At 37.9% G+C, this 23,995-nt stretch overlaps 1 long non-coding RNA gene across 4 annotated transcripts in view; it reads left to right on the forward strand.

Moving 5' to 3' along the window:
• The window catches only part of LOC114138834 (uncharacterized), a 76,319-nt gene that overhangs the window by 28,371 nt on the left and 23,953 nt on the right, over positions 1-23,995 (forward strand). For 2 of the 4 annotated variants that reach the window (XR_003594322.1, XR_003594325.1), the window contains exons 3-6: positions 528-621; positions 12,201-12,288; positions 14,144-14,250; positions 14,696-14,797. This is a non-coding gene — a long non-coding RNA (uncharacterized LOC114138834). Of the gene's footprint in view, positions 1-527; positions 637-12,200; positions 12,289-14,143; positions 14,251-14,695; positions 14,798-23,995 lie in introns of all 4 variants that reach the window. The other 2 variants (XR_003594324.1, XR_003594323.1) reach the window with 2 other exon arrangements.

The following is a 23,995-nucleotide window of genomic DNA, read 5'->3' on the forward strand; positions in this document are numbered from 1 at the left end:
TCCAGTGAACCAGCAGAACAACTGATTATTATTCATTAATTCAGATTTGATGCTACTGGGATTTTTTTTTTGTTTGTTTTTGAAGGCCCATGATTGGGTGAGGTGGAGCCCTCCCTTGGCTATTTTTCTCTTGCATTAGTAGGGTTGTGAAAGGTGTGTGTGTGTGTGTGTGTGTGAGAGAGAGAGAGATATGTTTATGAGAGTAACCAATCAGAACTTCTCAAAACAAGCAACCTGGCTTTTCTTTGTTTTATGTTGGTGTCTTAGAAAATTATCACCAAAACCTCAGTCTTACAAAATAAATAACTTTTAGTTTATGAGTTTGTTTTGTGTAAATCTTTTAATTATTATTGAATTTGATATTTAAAGCTCATATCTTCAAACTGTGGAACTGGATTTAATCTCTAATAATTCTGTTTGTCAGAGTTCAAGTAACAGGACATGTGAACTAGTTAAATTGTGTTCTCTGATTTTTGTGCCAAGGTTATTGGTAATTGGTAATGCTTTTGCTTTAGTTTGCTCTTTAGCAGTGTTGGGAATCCTGTTAGGGTCTTCACTGTCAGCCGCTAACATCATCAGACTCTTCATCAAGTCAAATTTTCTGGATTCTTCTCCTCTCAGGTCAGAGATAAAAATGTAACTATTCTCTTCGTTTCATATTGATTTTTTTCTTCCTACTGTCCTTTTTAGCCTTTGCAAAGAAAATAATTAGATACAGTTAAACAATATGAGGGATTTGTCTGGATGTGTTTACCAAAGCAATGCTGATTAGTTTTATTATTGATTTATTCTGAGGTTTTTTTTAGTAACTGGAAAAATTGTTAAGATTTATTTGAGACACCTTATTAGGTGTTGTTAAAGGCAGAAAGCTAGTAAAGTGACAGTAAATCATGAGTCATTGTGTTGATGTCAGGTTAATAAGACAATATTTTTAAGAAAATACAGCTGAGCATGAAATTGATCCTTCTAGCAGATCTTATTAAAACAATTTTTATTTAAATAGGACGTATTTTCTGAAATAACAGAGTACATAACAATGTACGGGAGTATCTGTTCTGGGGAAAAAATTGTTACAACATAACTTAAAAATTTAGTAGATTTCTCTAATGCGCTTTTTTTTTAGCCAAATTAGGTGATACTGACAACAACTCAGTATCACTAAGTTTTGGTGTAAAAATCCTGGCAGTCCTTCAGATGAGGGAATGGTCTTGTAGCATCCATGTATTACATCGTACTCTATATGAGAAGGTAAAGTTATGTCGGCATTTAAAATTGCTGGTAACAAAATTTCAGCATTTAATTTAATATCATGTTATGTTTTAACCACCCAAATGGTCCGGCAAACTGTGTTGGTAACACAATACAGTTTCAAAAGCGTCATCGGTTGATGGCAAAATTTTCATGACGTTTTACCCAAAGATGTAATGCAACAAACCTTTGCAAATGTCTAATATTTGAGGTAATTTAGGTTCATTTTAATCCTAAACATAGTTTTTGTTTCCGTGTCTCTGTCATACAGTCATAGTTTAACGTGCAGTAGATGGTGCAACCTTCAGCGGACTCTTGTATGTTGCATCTTTTGCCTTGATTAAATGAATGCAGTGTCCTTCAGTTTACATGGCGCTGCCCACAGTTTTGCTTGGCCTTCGCTGTGAAATTTGAGTTTTTAGCTCTGTGGAACAGAGGCACGAATTGTCTCAGGTCTCCGTCTCTCTGGGCTGCGAATGATTTATTTGACTCCCAAATGCCTGCACCATGACAACTTGTCAATTAAAGTCAGGATCATGGCTAGTGACACATGACACTTTTCATTTCGTTCACTGCCATGCTTCCCCTCTTCTTTATTTAATGACACTGGGCTATAAGAACCTTGAGTTTTTTTTATTTCTAGTGCTGTGCTGCTATATAGTGCTGTTTTGTATATCCGTTCAATCATCCTGTTTTTGAGCCCCTGATTGACTGAGTGCTGTGTCCCTCACATTAAACCTTATTTGAATTAGATTGTAGCTGAATCTTTCTGGCCCTTGTACACAAAATGTCCATTTGACTGGAACCAAATGATCAATCAGTTGCTCATAACTCAATCACAACACTTAGGCTGGGGTTTAGACACAACTGCTTATGCTCATTTTAAGCGTCGATGTGTAGTTAAGGGAATGATAATGCATCTAATTTCTGACATGACTCTGCACAATATAAAAGCTGGTCTGAGATGTAAACGAGAGATGCACCGATCCCATATAAATATCTGCTAAACATTAAACCATTTAAATTTTCAGCAATGATTGTTGTGCAGTCCTAGTTTACACAAATAGAATAAAGGTTTTATAGACTTATTAAAAACTTAAATTACATTTTAGCAAACCTGAGAAGCTGTGAAGCAAATGTTAACGGTAGCATCATGCTCTCTGTTCGTCACTGTTTTCTACCACATATCTAATATTTACACAGATTTTAAATGGTAAAGACTTCTTCAGTGCTTTGGCAGCAGTGTGTTAATAGCCTGACTCGCTCAACACATGTTTTTATACTTCAAAACAAGAGCCTAAAGAATTACAATCTTAAAGCAATCATCTGTATCTGTGTTTCATAATAGACATATTTAGCCATTCATGCTCTCATAGAGATGGATTCTTCATTTTGATGAAATAGTATGGCCTTTTTATATCCCTGGTTGTCCAGGGTGCAGTGAGAAGAGAAGTGGAATTAATAGATTAAATAATTTATCAATTCATTTAGTCAGTTAAAGCTGTCCAACTGTCTCCACAAACCAGTAAAAACTGCTACTGTCCCAGTTGACCCACAGCTTACACTGTGGCAAAGTTAATCATCAAGGCTAACTTCTGACCACTGCACCTACATGTATTTTACTGTAAGATGCCCGGGGATCGTTCTTCGACATCTGCAGTGCCACCCGAGTTCTGGCAAAATTATAGCCTGCAGTAGTGTGTGATTGGCATTTAATGAGCAAATGTGAGTGACGGTGAGCTTTAGCCGAGGGGCGACAACAGCATGGAGCTGTGCTAGGTCATGAATCTGGAATAATGAAACGGTAAACGGCCTCGATCAGCCATATTGATTTTTCTTAGCTGTAGTCTATGTTTTATGTCCACGACGGTCTACCTGCATCTTAACCACTCACACACAAAGAAAGCACTCAAAGCCACTACGGATGTCACAAGAAAGGAGCAGCACACTCGGATGGTGATCTATTCTTCTCTGATGGACCCTCTTAGCGCATATTTCATATTAGGTTTAACAGACTTTATTAAATTATGGTTATTTTATGTCTCGCCCCGTCTTTATGCGAGCTAAGGCTTACAAAGTCCTGATAGAGGTCCTCTGTCATCACTTTTGAACAGAGAGGAAAGGATAGGTTCACAGAAATTATGCCCTAGCGGAGGGGTTGCACTTGACTTCTGCTCTGTTGTCTTATCAAGTCTTTCATTAGCATGCTGGTGCTGAAGTGCTTCATAAATGTAGCTGGTAATTCGCAGGAGGCCTTCTCTGCCTAGTCTGTAGCCATTATGCAATTCCTCATGGTTGTCTGACTTTTCTCCACACCCACCTGCTTGCTGGTCTGCTTCTTTTCCTTTCTGCCACTCACATTTTTATCTCCAACCACCCCCTCACCCCGCTGCCACACAGTTTTTGTTTTTTTGGTCTCATGTCTCCATTTGTTGCTGGCTCTAAGCACAAGGATGGATATCAAATAGAACTGGCAAATTTGCGTTTTATCTTTTCTGTTAATCATATTTCCTTGAGTGCTGGTAACAGAATGACATCATCTCCCAAACGCATAAATTTTATTGAAAATTTAGAAGTTAGTTTTGATGTGTTGAGTAATCGGCAAGAAAGATGTTTTGAGAGAGACGGCAGATGTGGCGGTGCAAATTAAAGAAAGTTATCAAGTTTTCAACTGCAGTTTTTCCTCACTGCTCTCATGGAGTGTTAAAAGGAGGAGCACCAAATATCCAGACTTGAGTTAATTCTCATTGATCAGAGTCTAAAAGGCAACAAACATTTACGTCTTAGATTAATCCAAAATATGTTCCAAAATAACTCCTGAAATGCCTAAACAGTGGTTCTGTTAAGTTCAGTTCGGCATTGTCATTTATTTCTGGCTGAGCATGTTCCTTCAACTTCTAATTTGTCTACCTAATGACCCCACTGTTAAGAGTTCATTTAGTATTTTGAGCTTGATTACAAGGATTAGAAATTTAATCTTTTGTCGATCTAAGTGTTTCATCTTGTGGCCTTCTTCAGGTACCCAAACAGCTTGACATTTCAGATTTTCATTTGGAAAACACATATTCTCATTCATCTTAACATTATGTACTCATTTTTGGTTTTTATGAAGCAAAATTACATTTCAGTTGGTTTATTTTAATATGGCGATGTTAAATTAAAGGGGATCTGAATACTTCACTTGGTTATTTAACCTCCTGAAAATCCAAATGGGGTCTATATACAGCTCTGGAAAAAATTAAGAGACCACTTGAAATGATTAGTTTCTCTGATTTTACTTTATGTCTGTTTGTGCTAAAATAAACGTTCCTTTATTCTATGAACTACTGACGTGTCTCTGAAATTCCAAGCAAAGATTTTATATTTATTTGCAGAAAATGAAATGGAAAAAGATGCAGTGCTTTCAGACCTAAAATAATGCAAAGAAAACAAGTTCATATTCACTTAGAAACAACAATACTAATGCTTTAACTCAGATTTCAGAGATCAATATTTGGTGGAATAATGATGAGGTTTTCAATGGGGTTCTGTGCAGTGGGCTCTTTTTTTCCTGAGCTGTATCTGTGGAAAATCCGTTTTAAAAACATTTGTCATACATAAATGCTGCTGGAGATTCTAGAAAATTAACGACTGAGAAGACCTTACAGATGATGACAAATTCTGTGAGGTTAAAATTCGGTGTCTATCGCAGGTTTAATTTGTTTATCTTCTTTCTCATTACTGCTCTTCAGGCTGTCATTAACTCTGCTGATTTTAATTTTCAGCCGTTATTAAAAAATTTAATCTGAGCGGATGCAACATTTATTGGTAATTCAAGGAGGAACATCTCTAAAACATTACCTTTCACTCCTGTCAACGTGCTTTAATGTCATGACTTTCTTCATCTTAATGAATTTCCTCAGCACTTTGAGTGGTTTATTATTCAAGAGGGATACATATTTGGTGTTGGGCCTGATATGTCAGAGTATTGCAGCGACGCTTGAATTCCGAAATCAGATCAATTTAGTACAAGCCGTGCAGTCGATTGTTGTTTCTGATAACCTGCTGTGTGCTTCAAAACAAAACATTTCCTGCTCATACAGAAATTGCTTAACACTAATAGGTTAGTGTGTGTAGCTCGGGTCTGTTATTGAAAGCGATTTGGCTGACCAACCAACTGAAAGGCTTCAATGCCTTTCCTGGAGCCACAGTTCGAAATAAAACCAAACTAATTTCTCTCAAAGTTCCTTTATCCGTTTTCCCAGAGCTCATGGAACAGGGTTTCTCTGCATGACTGCAGCAAAATTAATTCAGGATGAATGAGACCAACCGAACATTGAGTTACAACTCCCACTTTTGATTTGATCAGAATATGCCTTTCCCCAGTATGCTTTTCAGCTGGAACTATGTTTCTCATTCCTCTCTTTGCCATGATTTCCTGGAATTCGCTGGCGAGTGTAATCACTTGTGCACTCAGTGGAGATAAGCATCCAAGACACCAAATGACTTTCTGTGATTTCACAGTTTTTAATTGGATCCTATGGATAAAACAATTTGTTATCTTAGTTTCGGAGGTGTTTGTGACTCTAGGCAAAAACTGTGAGATCTGATTTGAATAACGGGAGCAGTGAGTTGACACATTTACCAGTCGATTGCAGAAGATTGATGTTTCCATACACACTACCTCAATTCTCAATGGGAATGAGAACAATAACTGGAGCTAAAACTAATTTATAGACCAAGAAGTCTTGGTCTATAAAGCATATGAATGGAAAATGGGGAGAAAAATATGTTTTCAGTATCTTGAAAAACATCTTGATTTCTGCCTGCAGTGCCCCTTGAATTATTTCACATTGTTTCTTTAATGATCAAAACTTTCCATGTACTTTATTTGGAGATTTTAATGTGTGCATGCAGGTCTCTATGGAATCACAAAATGTTCTCTCAGAACAGTTTGATTCTGGTCAAATTTAACTTGTAGTATGAATGACAATGCAAAAATAGATTACAGCAAAAAAATCTAAATTGAGCATCAAGACCTGCTGTGCGAACGTCGCCTTTCTTGTGCACGCCACAAAAAGAAAACTTCTGTTTTTAGTTTGCTTCGTGTCATGTCAGGGCTGCATTAAACATGCAAAAAAGGGTTATTTGATACCAAAATTAAATTTGATTAGACGTCTTTGAAATGGTTTGTTGGTGGAAAGCAAAGATCAACACCATAAATGGATGGAGCTAAGTACAGGGCAATCTTCTAGGAAAGCCTATTAGAGGCTGTAAAGATTGGAGCGGAGACTCTTTGACAAATGATGACAAACGCCAAACATAGAGCCACAGCTACTGCAAAAATAGAAGAGGAGCTTTAACTGGGTTCGAATGACCTGGTTAAAGTTCAGACTTAAATTTTAAACATTTAGAAATCAATACTCATAGGGAGACTGGATGGGAGAGTATCTGTGCAGTTTACCTATTTTGAGAATGGTAAAAAAAATCGTAATTTTTTCTGTTTTACCACAAAAGTTTTGCATTTAACGGTTGTTCTACAGAGTATTTAATACCAGTGCCCCATTTTTCAGATTTTTATCATTGAAACATAAAAAAAATCAATTCCTTCCTCACTTCCCAATTATACAGCTCTTTGTTTTGGTCCATCAGATGAAATCCCAATAAAATGCTTTTAGGTTTATGGTCATAATGTGACAAGGTTCAACTAGTATCACTTACACAATCTAAAATGTATGTGCACAAAAGTGTTAATGATTCTTATTGGATAAGCTTTAAAAGCTCTTATTGCATATATGGTTCAGTGTTTTTAAAGTTTATCATGGAGCTAAAATTCTATTTTTGTCTTTCAGCCATCGTCCTCTCGCCACCCTCACAACAAGCTCATTACAAACTGTTCACCAACGTTAATCGTTGACTTGGGAGTCCTTATGGCAGATGTTCAATGTTTATGGGATAGCTCAGGGGTATGAGTTGTCACTGCTGAAGGTCTTTCTCTTAGTTAATGTGTAAGAAATCTACAGATGGACTTCATCTGAGCTAAAAACAAAACCCTTTGAAATGGCTTATTGATCTTTTACTCCCCCTCTCTTAGTGTTGATGTGGTGTAACCAGATAGTACTCACTTTCTTTTGGCTGGGCAGAGGAGAGTCGCTTCTGCTTGTACACACAAACAGAAATGCAAAAACGTGCTCCTGTTCATATATGGACCCAAGGAATTGGATCTGAATGCAGCGGGCTGTGAGGACGGGTAATGGAGGACAGTATGTGTCCTGGGATCACGCGTCTGGATCCTCCATTGCGAGGGCGATGAGACCTGAAGGGCGACAGGGAGATGGAGGCATTGAGGGGGAGAGCTGCCGTTGCCCAACGCTCTGTTAGGCGCCTAATGGAGAGACAGCAGAAAAGCAGCGAGCTCTACAGGGCCCGCTGCTCACAAGGAGCCCTGGAACGCAAACTCATTGGGAGGAAAGAAGAGTCAGGCAGTGGATGCTGGTGCAAAACTGGTGCAAGGCTTCCATGACTTTCTATTGAAGGTTATGTGTTAGTCCAGCAGTCTGGAATTAGGGGTGGACTTAGTTTTATAATTTCAATTACTATTGGAAATATTAATTTGTGGTACTATTATGATGATGATAAAAGTGACAATAAGACCTTTGTTACTTCCTTAGATTAGCTGCATGACTCTGCAATCATAACCCCACAAACAGAGATGTATCATCTATAATACGCTTTTTTAGGACACCAGTCATTTATAGACGTGTACGTTTTCATCACTAAACTGCACACATATTTTGAAATATATTAATATTTATTGATACATTGAACAACCAGCAGAGAAAATACAATAAGGACAGTTCTGGATTTTTTTTTTATACACATCATGAATTGGAATTTATCATGGCGATATCCATTCACTTCCACATTAATCGCCCACCTCCAGCCAAGCGATTAGTGAAAGTTAGACTTCATGAACATCGGCTTGTCGATCACCCTTCATGTTGCCGTTGAATTCTCATAAAACACATCTATTCATAAATTTGAAACATCTTTTGTAATTTTTGTGACACTACTATGTAGATGCAATTTAGCTTTTTTTTCAGCCTAAATTAGAAAGTAAGTAGAGTAAAATAAGTTAAAATATGGCATGCAGCAGCTCAGGACTGTGGAGTCTGAACCAGTGGATAGATGGATTTCAACCAGTCAGTGGTCTGTTTTTGCATTGTTTGCAAAGACAGTTCATTAGTAGCAAGAGATGAATCCAATCTGAACCAAAGTGTTAAAAGATCTAAATCTATCATTTACCTGTTTTTGAGAGAGAGGACAATTTTTGGGCAAGAAATATTGGGTTTATTTGTATTCATGTGACAGGTTTTTACTTTAATGTGCAAAGCACGTGGTGCCTGAATCACAATATTTATATTTTTAACATGGAGCATGGGCTGTATTCAGCCATTGTCACTGCATATGCAAATTTGCTTTGGTGGTGTTGTCTGGGAAATATTCAGATTTTAATTTTCTCCAATGAGGACAAATAAAATATTTAGATTTACCCCAATGCTAAATTTGATAAGCCTTTTATTGCAATAAGATTTACAATTGTTCTACCAGCAGTGAGACCATTGTAATAATCCTTCTGAAGTATTTCCTACCTTATCTGCATTTTTGCTGTTTACTCCTTACTGGAAAAGCCAAATTTGTTTATCTGTGAAATATAAACATGCACAAGGTGTAGTGATAAGACACAAGCATATGTTTATCTGCAAGCTTTTTATTATTTAAGGTCACCATTCAACTAAACTCTCATGAGAACCTATACACCTTAGCAAACATTTAAAATCTGTGCCAGAGTCACAAGCATTCATTTTTTAAGACCTTGGCTGTGCTGAACAAGTTACAGGGGAACAATTGACATGAATTATGAAAATAGAAGTACTGCACTCAAACGAGTGGAATATAGCCTACCGGTTATGTAAAGGTCGGTGAGTAGGTTGTTAAAGAGCGAGAAACACAGAAAAGTACCTTTTTCACTATATAGCTACAAAATGTGCACAGATTGGACACTACCTTCACATCATTGATATCTGCACACTTACCGCCCTGTGAGCTGCATATTTAGCATAACTCTACCTGATGGTTGTTGAAAACTGAAAAGCTCATCAACGCAACAGAATCAAAGCAAGACAGAACAGCTAGTTTTGACTTTGTTTTACAATTAGGTAGTTATGCAAATTGTGAAACTACAATCATATTAACACTCACTGTTTTCCCACATGGGGCTACTGTCATTGATCAGAGGTCCAGTGAAAAGAGAAAGTGACTCACTTAAAGCAAACCCATAGGGCAAAATATTTTAACTTCCATTCGGTCTGTACTGTATCTGGAAACAGTCCAATAATTAAAAAAAAACTTCCAGCTGTTTTCTGTTGGTAAGTTGATGTATTTTGGTGCCTGGAAAACTAACAGTTTGAAACGCCTGATATTTTTTATTATTAACTTACAATCAGAGGGCCAAAGTGGAGTTCCAGGATGTTTGGTTAGCTGGTTTTACCGCTTTATGCTCTGTACAATGGCTGCTGGAAAAGACAGGTGTCTTGTTGTTCAAGTTCAATTTAAAAATACTTAATTAGTCTGAGAGTGAAATTAAATGTTGTAATTCATACTTTTTTCTTTAAGGATTTGATTTTAGACTGTGAAAGGCAGAAAGGATCTCCAGTAGCTGTCCCTTTTACAGCTACTCTAGAGAAGCTTCTGACTGAAGACATTCTGCTGTATAGCAGTGCTGTAAAGAGGAGGATCAGGTTTGTCTGTAATATCTTGATTTTATGAAGAATCGTTCCCTTATCCTTATCAGTCAGAGGTGTACAGGGGGAAAAGGAATAGTGAGAGTACTGTCCCCTGTGGTGCTCCTGTTTTGCTGACCACCTGCTGTAACACAATCCTTCAGCTGCACAAACTCTGGTCTGTCAGGTAGTCATTGATCCAGACTGTTGTCTCGGCCTCCAATTGTGTCTTCTGGAGTTTCTGACAAAACAAATCGGGCTGAATTGTGTTAAATGCATTGGAGAAATCAATGCTAATAAGCCTGCTAATAAATTCAGCAGACTCAATTGAATTGCAGTCTAAACATATTTTTGGTTAGCTATACAAACCTTGCAAACAAAACAAAGAAACCAACCAGTCTCAGTAGCAGACTGTTTTGATCTCATAAAACAATGGAGGACATATAGCATTTATATCCATTTGTGATGGGCCATGGGAAAAGTAGGAACAAGTCACCAGAGCACTAACAGAAAAAAAGAAAAAACATACATTTCTAAAAAAGTGATTTTTTTCCCCCTTGCAAAACATACTAGTTGAAGTCATTATCAGTTTCAGAGGTTTTAAAACGGTAAACTTTGTGTTTGAATTCAGCTTGTTTACAGAGTTGCTTGAGCCGACAGCACATTTGACTTTTGGGATGGGTGACACACAGCTGATTAACAACATGGCTGCTGTTGAAATCGCAGGTGCAGCGTAGCTTTCCCTGCTGTCCTCCTGCTGAAAGATGGTTGTATACCTTTTGTGACACCCTCAGCTGGAAAGTGTACATCCTAATTTCCTTTGTCTTTCATTGATTGTTTTTGAGCAGTGGTAATTACTTCCTAAATGGTGCTCATATCCAGCCTCTTCTTCTGGTACTTAAAATAGTCTCCCTGTTCTCATCCGCAAACAGAGTGTGCCAACTCTCCATTGGGTGCACATGCATAAAACCAATAGAAAACATATTTAAGGAGCAAGTGATAAAAGTTGGATGTATTTTTTTTTATCTGGTGCTTGTGGATTTCTCCTCACCCTAATTCCACCCTGGGCAACCGCCCAAATCACGCATATCAAAAAGTGACGCGTTTTTATTTTGTTTCAGTCAAAATACATTTATCTTTTGTTTAATTATAAACACAGCAAAGTTAGTTGAAGAAACTGGATTCCTAGAAAAAGTTTAATTAGTAGTTAATTTGTGTGAATATTTAGATTCATTAATTATTTTGTTTTAATAAAACATCTCACATTTAGAGAAATTGGGTTTATTCATATTATTGTCTGAGGGTCTGAATATCAGACTTAATTAATATCTTCCATCATTGACATTTCTTCTGTTCCTGCGTAGGGAGCACATGTACTTTCAAGAGGGAGTCGGTTCATTGAAAAGACAGGACAGAGCGATGTTAGTGAGCAGAAACCCCAGATGGACTCCACTACACTCCACTCAATAAGAAAAGCCCTAAACGGATTTCAGTGAGGGAATTGCTCAGGGAGAACAGAACAGATTGATGGATACACGTTCTGCATGCTATTGCCGGTGGAACAGCAACACCAAAAGCATCTCATCGACAATTACAGCAGAGGGAGCGGCGAGAGAGAGTGTGAGATACAGCCAGGGGAGCCCATGAATTTCAGGAAGATATTAGGTTTGGGGAAGGAAGAAAAAAATGTATCCGCACAGTCTCATCCAGTTGGTTTCCAGCTCACTGTGACAAGAATCCTTGGCAGCACTTCACAAGTCTATGCAATTCAAATCCTATCATTGTATTTCTGCAGATTCAGTGTGTTTCAAGGTCACTTGTAGTCTCCTGTAATTGATTATTACAAGTGCGCAGCACCAGTCTGATAAGCTCATTTCGCAATCTTAACGCCGAGCAAAGACTGTATTCATTACCACTGTTGGCTGCAGACAAAGCAGGTGTAGTTTATTAATAGCCGAGACCAAAGAATCATTGCCAGCAGGCTTAAGTTAGATATAAAAAAGCTCAATGATTGTGTAGGCATGTTTGAACTCAGTATGTTAAATGCAGAATTGTATAGGAGTGATTGTTATGCCAGAGAAAAACTGAATAAAGGACATGCCAGATCAGAAGCTCTTCTGCAATTGTATAAAAACCAAGAGGAAGAAAAAGGTTCTATTTTCTTAGCTGTTAATCTGTGTAATCTAACAGTGTAGGACTCAATCTCTGGAGGAGAATAGGTGCGAGACGATCCACCTTCCAATTCAAAAGGACATGAGGCCTCAGCAACACATCACAGGTACTATTCAATGCATGTGGTGCAAAATGGCATCAGCTTCTGGGGGGCTTTGATAAGATATCTCCCTCTTCTTTCTCCTCTTTGCCACTGCTGCCTCACACGCAGCGGGGGAAGCGTGTGGCTTGGCACAACTTTTGAAGTCTCTCTTGGACGCAGCAAAGAAAAAAGGGTTGCAGGTGTTGATTAGACGTCAGCTTCACTTTAGGAGATAAGTTGCTCCGTGGATAGGCTATTCTTGATTTTTCAAGGACACAAAATGCGCTTGAGAGACTTCCAAAGGTTTGTATTCATGCTATTGTTTGCAGTGAAAACAAGTAGAGATTTATAAAGCGACATTACTCTTCCTTTCATCGTTTTTTTTTCTACTAATGTACAGAGTCTGCTTAAATGAAGTGAAAATCAAGCATTAAATTAGATGTGCTCATCAAATTAATTGCTTATCATCAGACTAATCCATCTTAATCTTTTAGCTCATATTAATCAATAGCGCTTAAGAGCAGGATGACAAATGGGGTGTATAAGTAGAGCAAAAATGTAAGCAATGGTTAAAAAAAAGCACAGGAAACTGGAGAATGAATTTAAGGCCTTCTAAAAGTGTGTGTACCTCTGGACCCATTTCATCTTTTCACAAATCTATAATATTAAATTTTGTGTAACTGATCAACACAAAGTATTGGATAAGTGTGAAGTGGAAGGAAAATGATCATGGTGAAAGGATAAGGTCAGGAGATATTCTTGCTTACAAATATCTCACAAAGCACCATCTCCCCACAGCAGCCACTAATAAAACAACTTGTGTGGGACAATGCGAAGCTACCAAAACATGGCCGCCCTCCTCCTAAACTGACGAACCAGGCCCAAAGTGACTCTGGAGGAGCTGCTGAAGTACAAACACAAGGAGACCCAAAGTTCAAATTGGACAACTATTACTGTATTTGTTAAACTCGCCACAAATATGCGTGAAAAGAATGTAGTTGAAATACATCCACAAGTCCCATTTACAGTTTTCTTCAAGTTCTCTAAGAGACGGCAAACAAGTGAGCAAAGTTTCTAAGCAGTCTTAACTTTTGTTGAGGAGAAAAGAGAACTGTGTGGATTTTTTTTTTCTTTTTCAAGTTAGTGACAATCACTGAGGAATGAAAAGTAGGCAATTTTGGAAGCAGTTTAGTTTCTAGAGAACTGTTTGAACTGGACTAACAGTTTTTTAGTTACTCTAAAATGTTCAAACTAAGGTGTCAAAGTTCCCACACTGTTTAAATGAACTCCCATCCAGCCAAGGAAACCCTATTTCTTATTTGACAAATTGAAAAAAGTTTGAAAATTAGGTGTAGGAATCCTCAAGAAAAGTTGAATTTTGTGGCCTTCAAGCAAGAATGTAGCCTTGAAGACCTGTGAGGAGCTGCAGGATGCTTTGAGACTTGGGTGGAGGGTGTCCTCAAAATCAGGAAAATTATCTGAAACATACTGACAGAGCTTGAATTGAGTGGTTTAAATTATTGTGTAAGAACAGTCTTAAATCCATGTAACTGTTGCTCACATATGTCCTTCATCCAGTTTGAGCTTGAACTTTTTTTTAAAAGGAGAAGAATGAGCAAAGACTCTCAAGAAAGGGTTTCTACAAAGTGTTGACTCGGACAGAATAGAAACAAATGTCACATTTTTCATATATTAAGTAAGATTTAATCATTTTAATTCCACCACCCAATTATTCTCACATAAATTCCAGATCAAACCAGTTTGTGGCTCGAACATGAGAGGGCTGATTACTTTTTAAGATGTATACACACATTCACTTAGCTTAATGATAGGAGAAAAAAAATAATTTCTTTAGCTGCATTTTGTTTCCTGTTTACAGATTTGAAGGTTGTTGCACGAGAAAAAACAAAACAACTTTCACATTCTGGAGGGTGCTGTGGGACTCGAGCCAAGAAGTCTGTCATTCACCATGTAAAAACAATGCAGGTACTGATGGTTCAGTCACTAGGCAACACCAACTACTTTATTTACTGTAAAAATAAGCATGTTTGTGTATATATTAGGGAGTCAATTATGAATAAGTATGATATATTTTTTTCATATTCTTTCTCAGGAGGAGGAAGACCTTGTGATAGCAGTCTTCCTCTAACATAAAGCACAAGATAGCTGATAGAGCTCAAGGCCAAAGGAAAGTTGTGACTAAGCCGATGTATTTATCTGTATAGCTGTTAGTCTCATTTCCTGTGTGGGTGGGTGTCTGTACGATTTAGTTTATCCTCTTTGCAAATAATGTATATAATTAGGTAAAACAATCTTATTTCTGATAAGCCCCTCTTAAATGGTAGCGAAATCTTTCAAAGTGGCATTAATGTTGTTGCAGTTGACCTGAACAAACTGATAAGAGCCTTTTAATTGTTTTTCTCTCCCATAGCTGCGGTAAATTAGTGCTGACTGAATCCTGCTGCTTTCGTTTCAGAGCGCCAGCATCGCCCATGTTCTGAGTCCACCGCGCTGCATCCACCTCAGGAGCAATGTAGGTCATGATATAAAAACCCACCTCCAACCCCCTACAGCTCAAATTCAACTGACATCTTTGAGGCGGGCGAAGTCTCGGGCTGCACACTAATCCTTCCGGTCACACCGAGTTTCAAATTCAATCTTGGGGTTTTCTCATTATTGGTTTCGCAGATGCTGAGACCTCATATCGGCCAATAGGTAGTTCAGCTAATCTGATAAGATACTGTAGTAAGGCCAGTAGAAACTAATGATTTTTGGATCTGTAGGTTAGATATTTTTAACGGCACACAGGAGGCGGTGAGGAGAGAAAAGACGGGGGGCTGACGCCAAGTTTGGAGGCTGAAAACTGAGGGTCATAGTCACCAACTTTATAAGCATACAACCAAGAAAGTGCTGGTACGTAGCTGAACAATGCTACCCTTCATCTAGCTGTTACTACAAACGCCTATTCAACTGGTTAAAAATGGTTTGCGCATTTTCCCTCATTTACATAAAAGCGAATTCAGCCGTTTGTTTTTCAGCAAGCGAAGTATTTCCAGAGTTCTAAGGAAAGTGATAGTTTTAAAACTACAGATGGTAGAAGTGCAGACTGTCACTTCATCTGCTCATCTCTGATCCAGCTGCAAACTCATGTAGAGATTCTGACTCTACCCATGTAGAGTCAGTAACAACAAAAAATTGTTTAATCCATTAACTTTAAAGGTGAGCAGGTGAACCTTCAGTTTATATTCAAATATCAGATGAAGACACTGAAGTCAAGTTTAAAGCCGAGAGAGAGAGTCATAAATCATCAGTATGGGGTCACCACAAGACTTCCTGTGTGTGCAACACCTGAACCATGCAGGTGGTGTGTGCACACACACTACACCTGTAAAAGTACAAGTATTCATGGGAAGCCTTTCCGTACAGCACCCACATGTGCTAAAGAATGCAATGTTCTTTCAAACATGAAAACAAGCAGAATGTTAATGCGCTGAACTAAAGTACAAAAGTATTTTATCATGAAAGTTGAAAAGTGACACCAAACAAAACTACATTTCTTTAAAAGATTACTTTTTCTCCCTTAGCTGCAGCGATGATGGAGAAAGAAAGGTGGTTCAAATAACAATTAAGTGCTGAACTTACTCACCTGAAATGACTTTAAGTCAAAATTATACATCGCTGGTAAAGAGAAAACTGGCTAAAGTCCAAATCCAGCTTCTTGTAGCTCTCGGCCTGCCCCAGATTCCATGTGAGCCTTCACAGCAGCAGATGTAACCACCCATCTATCCTATATGAGGGGTTTCCACAACAGTTCTTTCTTCTATGAAACATTCAAGTACAATTTATCTGCAGTTGGTCTGTATATCAGACTATATTTTTACCGTTAAAAAGTGGTTTTATTATTGTAAAATCCAGCTGTCAAAATCACTTTATTTTCAGAAAATTGTAACTTTTTGTTTCATGACAAAACATTGTGAAAAATATTTCTACATCTTTATGTCTTCATTGAAATGTCCTATAAATATAAATAAGTTAGATTTTTGTGTACACCCCTAATACACACACCAGTCACCAGTCTCTCTATGCAGGTAAATTGTTGCATCCGCTTCTAATAAAGTTGGAGCATGTTATACATTTTTGTTGCAAGTGTTTGAGTCAATATTTTAAGTATTCCCCCTCAAGGTTATTAAATCATGAGTCTACCGAGGCCTAGTCGAGGACAATAACTATAACTGGCCTACTTTCAGATTTTTTTAAAATACAGACTTATTTTCTTTAGCGGTTAAAAATAATAAATGCACATGCTACTTCCTATTTGTAACCTTTCTGCTGTTCTCAGCTCTTTGTCAGTCTGATTATGTCCTGTTCTTTTTTTTTAAAATCTAGTTTCCTCTTGGATGATATGTGTCACATTTTTCCCCTCTTAAAGGTTAAGGCAAAAGTTGCAGTAATTGTGTGTCTGTGCGACAAGACTCTGATTCCATCTCATAATAAACTAAAATCCCCCTCAATGGGGTGAGCAGAAAGATCAATACTGTTGACATGGTAGGAAATGGGCCGCGATGTCTCTGAGCCAAAGCAGCAACACATCCAGTTCATACCGCTGTCTTGTGGGAGTTTACAGCTGTGACAGGAAAATGGGCTAGTAATGGTGTTTGGACAATATTCCAGTATAAAAGAACAAAAAAAACTGAGTATAAGGTAGAGCACAAACATCTACCTACAAAACCTGGGAATATGCTAAATGCCCGGTTCATTTGCAGTATTTTTATGAGAGTATTTTTCAGTACTTGAGGCTTTTCTGCTAACATTATATTCTTGGATGAACCTTTTCTCATCTCTGATGTGTGCACATGTGGGAGTAGTTGAATGCAAACAGAGTGGTGGGAAAGTAATCTTGGAGAAGTATTTGGTAGTTTTCATTGCACAACAGTGTTGCAGTCGTATATCATGTCGCAATCGCTCGAACTCACTTGTTTCTGGACTTGGAGAAGATTTGCTTTGGTTGGAATAGCATATGTTTTTAATATTCCACGAGATTATTAGATTGTTGCCAGAATAAATGAAACTCTTCTTCTCAGTCTTCAAGCTGTTGCAACTTCATCTCAAGGGTTGTGACCCATTTTATAGTGTTTATGTAAGTCATATTTGAGGGTAGACATGGTGTGGATCAGCAGGATGCCAAGCACAGGATGACAGGTTGTATTCCACCCAAAACTGAATGATGCAGATAAGATGCAGGATTTTTTAAAAAGCTCAACTTATCTCCCAAACTGTAAGTAGAGACTTGGGCAGCACAGCTGGCAATGTGGCGCTGCACTAGACCTGAGGACTTGTCTGGGGAGATGTGCTGCTTCGATTTGGCTGAGGGCTCATATTGGTAATCCAGCCTGCAGGGTGGAGATTGAAAATGGAAGCAGATCACAGATCTCCCTCTGAGTAGATTATGGAGATATTGGAGCCCTAGATGCCATGTGATGGCACAGTGAAGTGATCAGATACTGAAAATGAAAATTGATTTGGAGAATACCGTTCCTATTTTAGCCATCGATCTTTGTTTAAGAACCATTTGATACAGCTACTGACAAACTGACCATTAAATGTTTCAGTATTTTTATATTAACTTTAATTTTAAGGAACTACTAAACATCATATTAACCATCTACAAACTGCCACAAAATAAAAGTGCAGACATTCTTTTCTGCCATTTTTAGATCATTTACTAAGAAGCATGGGAGCACAACATGTTGCCTGTTTGTTGATGCTATACATCTAAAAAAGATACGCATCTCCTTTTTTACATGACCTGTTGCGGCTAGAAATTATGACAGGCAGCAGAAAAGGAAACGGCCTGTTTTAATTGATGACACATTTATTGGCAAATAATAAGGGCCACATGGCAAAGAAGAAATGCGCCAAGCCTATATGTAATATAATTACCCAACCAAACAGATGTCAGATCAGCTGTCTAATGCAAAGTGCCACAACATGTAATTATTTATAAGCAGAGTCACCCTGTAGATTTGATTTAACTGCATGTTTTACACTGAGTTTATCTCTCTATATGTGATGTCTAAAACTTGAAACATAGGTTAACAGACAGTGGAGTAAATAAATGTTTCATGCACAGTTGAATTTTCCAGGTTTACAAAGAATGGAGAGTTCTGTAGGTATCAACTCATCTCAACTGTGAGACAGAATCTGAAAAAGAAATCCAGAAAATCACATTGTGGGATTTTGAAATAATTAAGTATTACACAAAACCAGCATGAATTCTGCCTCTGACAGAGCTGCTGGTTTGCCTTTAGAAGCCCTCCTGTATTAATTGCACCAGTTTGAACTCATTACCTGTATAAAACACACCTGTTCTCACACTTGATCAGACTCTAACTTTTCCACCATGGGCAAGACCAAAGATCTAAGGACATCAGGAATGTAATTGTAGATCAGTATAAAGCTGGGATGAGCTACAGGACAAAAAGCAAATAGTTTGGTGAGAAGGCAACAATAGTTCATGTAATTAGAAAATGTAAGAAACTTGAGATGGCTGTCAATCTCCACAGGAGACTCCATGCAAATACCACCCTATTACCTATTTATACCACCAATAGCTGTTTTGCATTTTTCACCTTTTCTTGCTCACAAATAACATCCTTAAAAGCATTTTCCTCACAAATATGTCACCAGTTAAAGGGAAACAAACAGGATTTTTGATTATATTAAACCTATTGCCAACAAGCTGTTTCACAAGGAAAAGTAAAACATTAATTAAACATTAATTTTAGTGAACATTAATTTTGTACTTTTTATAAGTTTTATTTGACCTGGCATCTGTTTAGAGGCCCTTTAGTGTCTCTTAGCTCCACCCACATTGACATTTTTCTGACTTTTTCTGGGAGTGCTTGGGTTAGTTACACTTTAAAAATGTGCACAGCATTTGTATGACATCCCATTGAAGTTTATTAGCAGCCAACGGGAATGGGTTTCTCTAAATAGTTTGTAATGTCATGCAGGGTATTTTTTCTTTAATGTCTAAGATGACTAGGTCCTTTTTTCTTCTCGTATTTGCTGCAGAGTCATAAATAGTGGGTAAGGAAGCTTAGGTTTCGAAGTCATGCTTATGTTTCTTTCATTGACTTGCATTCGTTCAAGATAAGAGCTCAGAGAGGATGCAAGGAAAATGTAGCTCTACATCATTGTTTAGGTTTCTTCTTTTGATACAGTAATTTTTGATTATTTTACGATTGGATTAACCTAATTTGTCTTGGTTTGTAAATTCAAAGACACAGTTTTACCTGTTTATTGATGTAATTAATGTCCAAGTCATCATGCAGGAGGCTCACCCTGATTGTGTGGTTCTGAGGGATGTTAATGTTATCAAAGCTGACTTATCTCCACAAGGATGGATTGCTGATTAAAGGCTGCTTTTAAGTCTTCCTACAGAGGGACAGAGTTTAAAAACCTGGACAAAAACACTAAGATACAGTATGTATCCGTACTGTGTTGGACATTGGGAATATCTCTGCCAGCTTACCACACGTATTTGCTCAGCAATGGATTAGCGGTTAGCCCAGCAGCACACCTTGATTATGCGCTTTATGGTGACAACTTGAGCAAGGCTCCATTATAATTGACCCTCATGTTAAACCAAGCAAGCTCAAGCTTTTTCTCATAACTTTGCTGGTGAATAAATCTTTAGGTTCTGTACCCGATGCATGGCCAAGTCGCATGGCATTTCGTTTCGCAATTACCTGACAGAGGCAGACCTCCTGCTCTCTAGACTTTATTATCACTACATGCACTTTGGGTCTCCCAAATGGCAATTATCTCACCATGCTCACAGGTGATTCAGCATGACTTCCATTAGTCTCATGGTGAAATGCTGCTACATTAGTTCACGGCTCCTTGTCTCTTGTTAGTTTCCGAGGCACTGTAATGACAAATTGGAGCACAATTACAGTTGCATTAAAGAAGAAACATTGTGATTTTTATTGCGTTAAAACAGAATGCCAGGTGTCATAGCTTTGTAAGATATTGACTAATTGAATTTAAAAATGGGTTAAAAAAAAAGATCAAATAGAACCTTAATTTTCCCTGTAAAAATTCTATATGTGAACATCATTTATCCATATGGATTTCTGTATAATTTATATGTTTGATTGAATTAGGAGATGAGAGATGAGACTTTGTCATTTACTATAACTTTAAACACTTCACATAATGGTAAAAATATCCTCCCTTTGTATTTTAGAGACATTTACTGGAAACTCTAAAACTAGAAAATCATCACAAATGTAATTAGTTCAGTAAATCAGTTTATTTTTTGTCCATTTTGCCGATTATGGCTGACAGCTAATTAAAACCCCAAATCCCGTTTTTCAAAAAATTTGGATATTAATTATGAGCAACAGATTACATGTCAACCCAAATCATCACTGACTGTGGAAACGTCACACTGGACGCTTACGCAACTGGGCCTCTCCACTCTTCCTCCAGACTCTAACACTTTGACAATTTTTTTCCCTATGCTTGACAAAAATAATACAATAATTTTAGCCCAAGTCCTGAAAATGTCTGTGTGGTGATGGTTATTGAAACATCAACTCCAGCTGGAGCCAAACCTTTGAATAGCTTTTGTTCCATTCTTCGGAAAAGCAAGAAGTATTCCCTGTTGTTTGTGCCCTTTATTTCTAACCAAACTTCTTCTGTCCACTCAACATTCCTCCTTGAATTTTACTTTAACAGCCCCTTTTTCATCAATTACTTTACTTGTAGACAGTGTCAATATCTGAAGTCTCTATATATAACATTTTAGTATTAGAAGTTCGTGTTGTGTACTTGGTCTTGTGTCGTATTGTGTAGTCATTTTGAGTTAAATCCCTAAAGTTGTTTTTTATTTAATCATTGAGATGCATCTTTATTTGCTGAAATCTGTGTCAGAGGAGCTTGGATCTTTGGGCATCATTGGTGGGAGCTTTCTGTAATGGGTGTTGCTCTTCTTCTCTGTGATTGATGATCGGGCCTTGCTCTCTGTGGTCTCTGACAGGGCCTCAGTGGACTAGTCCAATAGCAACTACTCAAATGTGACAAGTTGGCAGACAGTGGCCAAGGTGAGAGGAGGACAGATGGGAAACCTCCCTCCAGAGTATCTTCCACAAAGCAGAACCAAACAAACGGCTTTAAGATTCACTTTAGATTGCCTCCATTTCCATTCTGCAGACTTGGGTCTCTTCTGGCTCGTCCAACAGGCTTTTATATTACTTTTTTGACACAGGTGTTCTTCATGCTCACTTGCTGCATTGAGCTCCAGGCCTTCAAGGGTAATCAGTTTGGTGCTTGTTTATGCCAGGGTGCATCTGTAATCTTATGGAATTGGCCATATAACATGGAGAATGTTGAAAGGGGGAGCAGATACACAGCCTTGCTTAATAATAAACTCTGTTGACCTGTAACGGCTTTGAGCAGACGAGACTCTCCTGTGATTTGCTGTCAAACTTTCCGAAATCGTAGCAGGGAGCGAGTAGAAGTCATGTGAGTCACCTGAGGGGGACAGCAGTGTTCACACCTCCAGAAACTCCTCCTCTTCACGCCTGAACGGCATCCTAAACATGGCTGCGCTGACCTTGCGAGCAGCCATTAAACACCTGGAGGAATTTACTCGATTTAATTGCATTTGCCATTGGTAGCCCTTCAGCAAAAACAGGAGCCGCTTTCCTGAGGCAGAAAAAAAAAAAATCTAACGGCTAATTAAGTAGTACTTGTAATTCCGACTTATTGGCTGCGATAAGTTGTTGGAATTTCTACTTTTTAATTTATTTTAATAACATTTGTCCTCCGCTGCACATTTTGTACCAAAATTTATAAAAATGGACTGAAGTTTAATTCAGTTTTTCATCTAATCCAAGTTTAATAAGAAAAACCTTGGTAAACAAAAGTCAAATTACTACATACATACTATACTATATACATACTGTATAGCCCAATACATATTCAGAGGTCAAATTAAAAATAACTTCTAATCTAATCAGTGGTTTTTCATTTTTGTTTGGGTTTTTATTAGTTATGAAGTCTGAGTTTTAAAGTAATATATTTCTACCCAAAAGCATATGCTTATGCATACATAAGTCATATTTTAGGGACAACCCTGAGCATCCTCTTCATGAGTCTGCCTTGAAAAAACAGTCTCTTCAGTCAGAGGCATCTTCAGATACACTGTGATACAGACTGCTACAGGAGGTCTTTCCTGCCAACAGCCATCTCCGTCTTCAGTAACTTTTTAAAGAATCTGAATTAATGAGCTGCAACAACATTTAATTTCTTTTTCTGATTAATAAAGTGTTTCTGAATTTGAATTTGAATAATTTCAGGGTTAAAATTGTTTCTCCAACTAGATTTTTTTCCAGTTTCCAGGTCAGTGTAGACCAGACTGGGAAAAACCAGTCTGAGGCCTACAAGAATGCATGTATTGCTTCACTGACAAACACACGGGCTGCGCTGTAGGCCTTCTCAAATACACAAAGGTTCAATATTAAATATACTGACTTAAATTTATACATCTTTTCAGTTAATTGTACCTCAAATGTGTATTTTGTAGCCATCAACCATCTTCTGTTATAATTCTGGCTCAATATTTTACCCCTCTGTAAAATCCTCCAAATTTCTCACATTCCTGTTGTAATTGTGGCCAAATAGCCTTGTCACTGATCCTCTGACTAAATGACTTTTCAGTGCATTTTGTTCCTGTTTGGCAGCTTCTCAGTCCATGTTTATGCTAAACTCGCTCCATTATGGATGCTGGCACTGGTGTTGCATCATCTGTTTGATGGCTTGAGTTTCGGTGGTTCCAGGGTTTCTGCTGTACAACCTGATTGACTTCGGTCAGAGAGTGATGGATCAGGTGACTGACATTTAATTTTGGACACAGTTGGATGCTCCGAATCAAAAGACAATCCTAAATACACCTGAAAGTACCAGAACTATGCCAGGATCTTGTTGTTTGCTTGAAATAAATGTGATTGAAGTGCAACTCTCTAAGGGAAATTCATGCAAATGTTAGTGGAGGTGTATGGCTATTTTTGTCTCTGTGCTGTAGGTGTCATTCGGAAAATGAGCAAATTAAACTTTGGGCTTGCAGTTTTTCCTCTTTTCTAATCTAAGTTGCATCATTAGTCCAGCTGCAGAAAAGACGGTTTAAATGCAGCCATAGATGATTAACATGATTGTGACATTCATGTTCATGAGTAAATCAAAGTATCTGACAAACACTATCATGGAAAGCTATGATGTAGGTGCAGAAAAAGCTCTGAATATGTACTGATGGGCACAATCTGTTTCAGAAAATTCATGCAATTTTTGCTGACAGATTATTTTCTGTAGGTGCAGAAACAAAGCTGTTTTACAAGAATGGACACATCTTTTCCTGAAAGATGGCGTCTCCCTTGTTGGTTCTTTTCATGGCTTTCTTTGCAAAACAAACAAACAAAAAAAAAAAACGGGTCACAAATTAGACAGTCTGAACCCACCTGATTGTATTCTCAGCACTATGCCTGCAGAACAACATGCAAATAAAATGGCTGTCATCGCAGGTAAGATTGGTTTATCTATCAAACTTTTAAACCAAAGCTCTGCACACCAGCTTCATCTGTGTGCATCTTGTTGAGATGTGCCCTCAGGTTGCTGGGATGACAGGTTTGCTGTTGATTACAAAGCTTCCAAACAACTTCATCTCGAG

The sequence above is a fragment of the Xiphophorus couchianus genome, chromosome 23, assembly GCF_001444195.1.
Source record: "Xiphophorus couchianus chromosome 23, X_couchianus-1.0, whole genome shotgun sequence".
Taxonomy (NCBI): domain Eukaryota; kingdom Metazoa; phylum Chordata; class Actinopteri; order Cyprinodontiformes; family Poeciliidae; genus Xiphophorus; species Xiphophorus couchianus.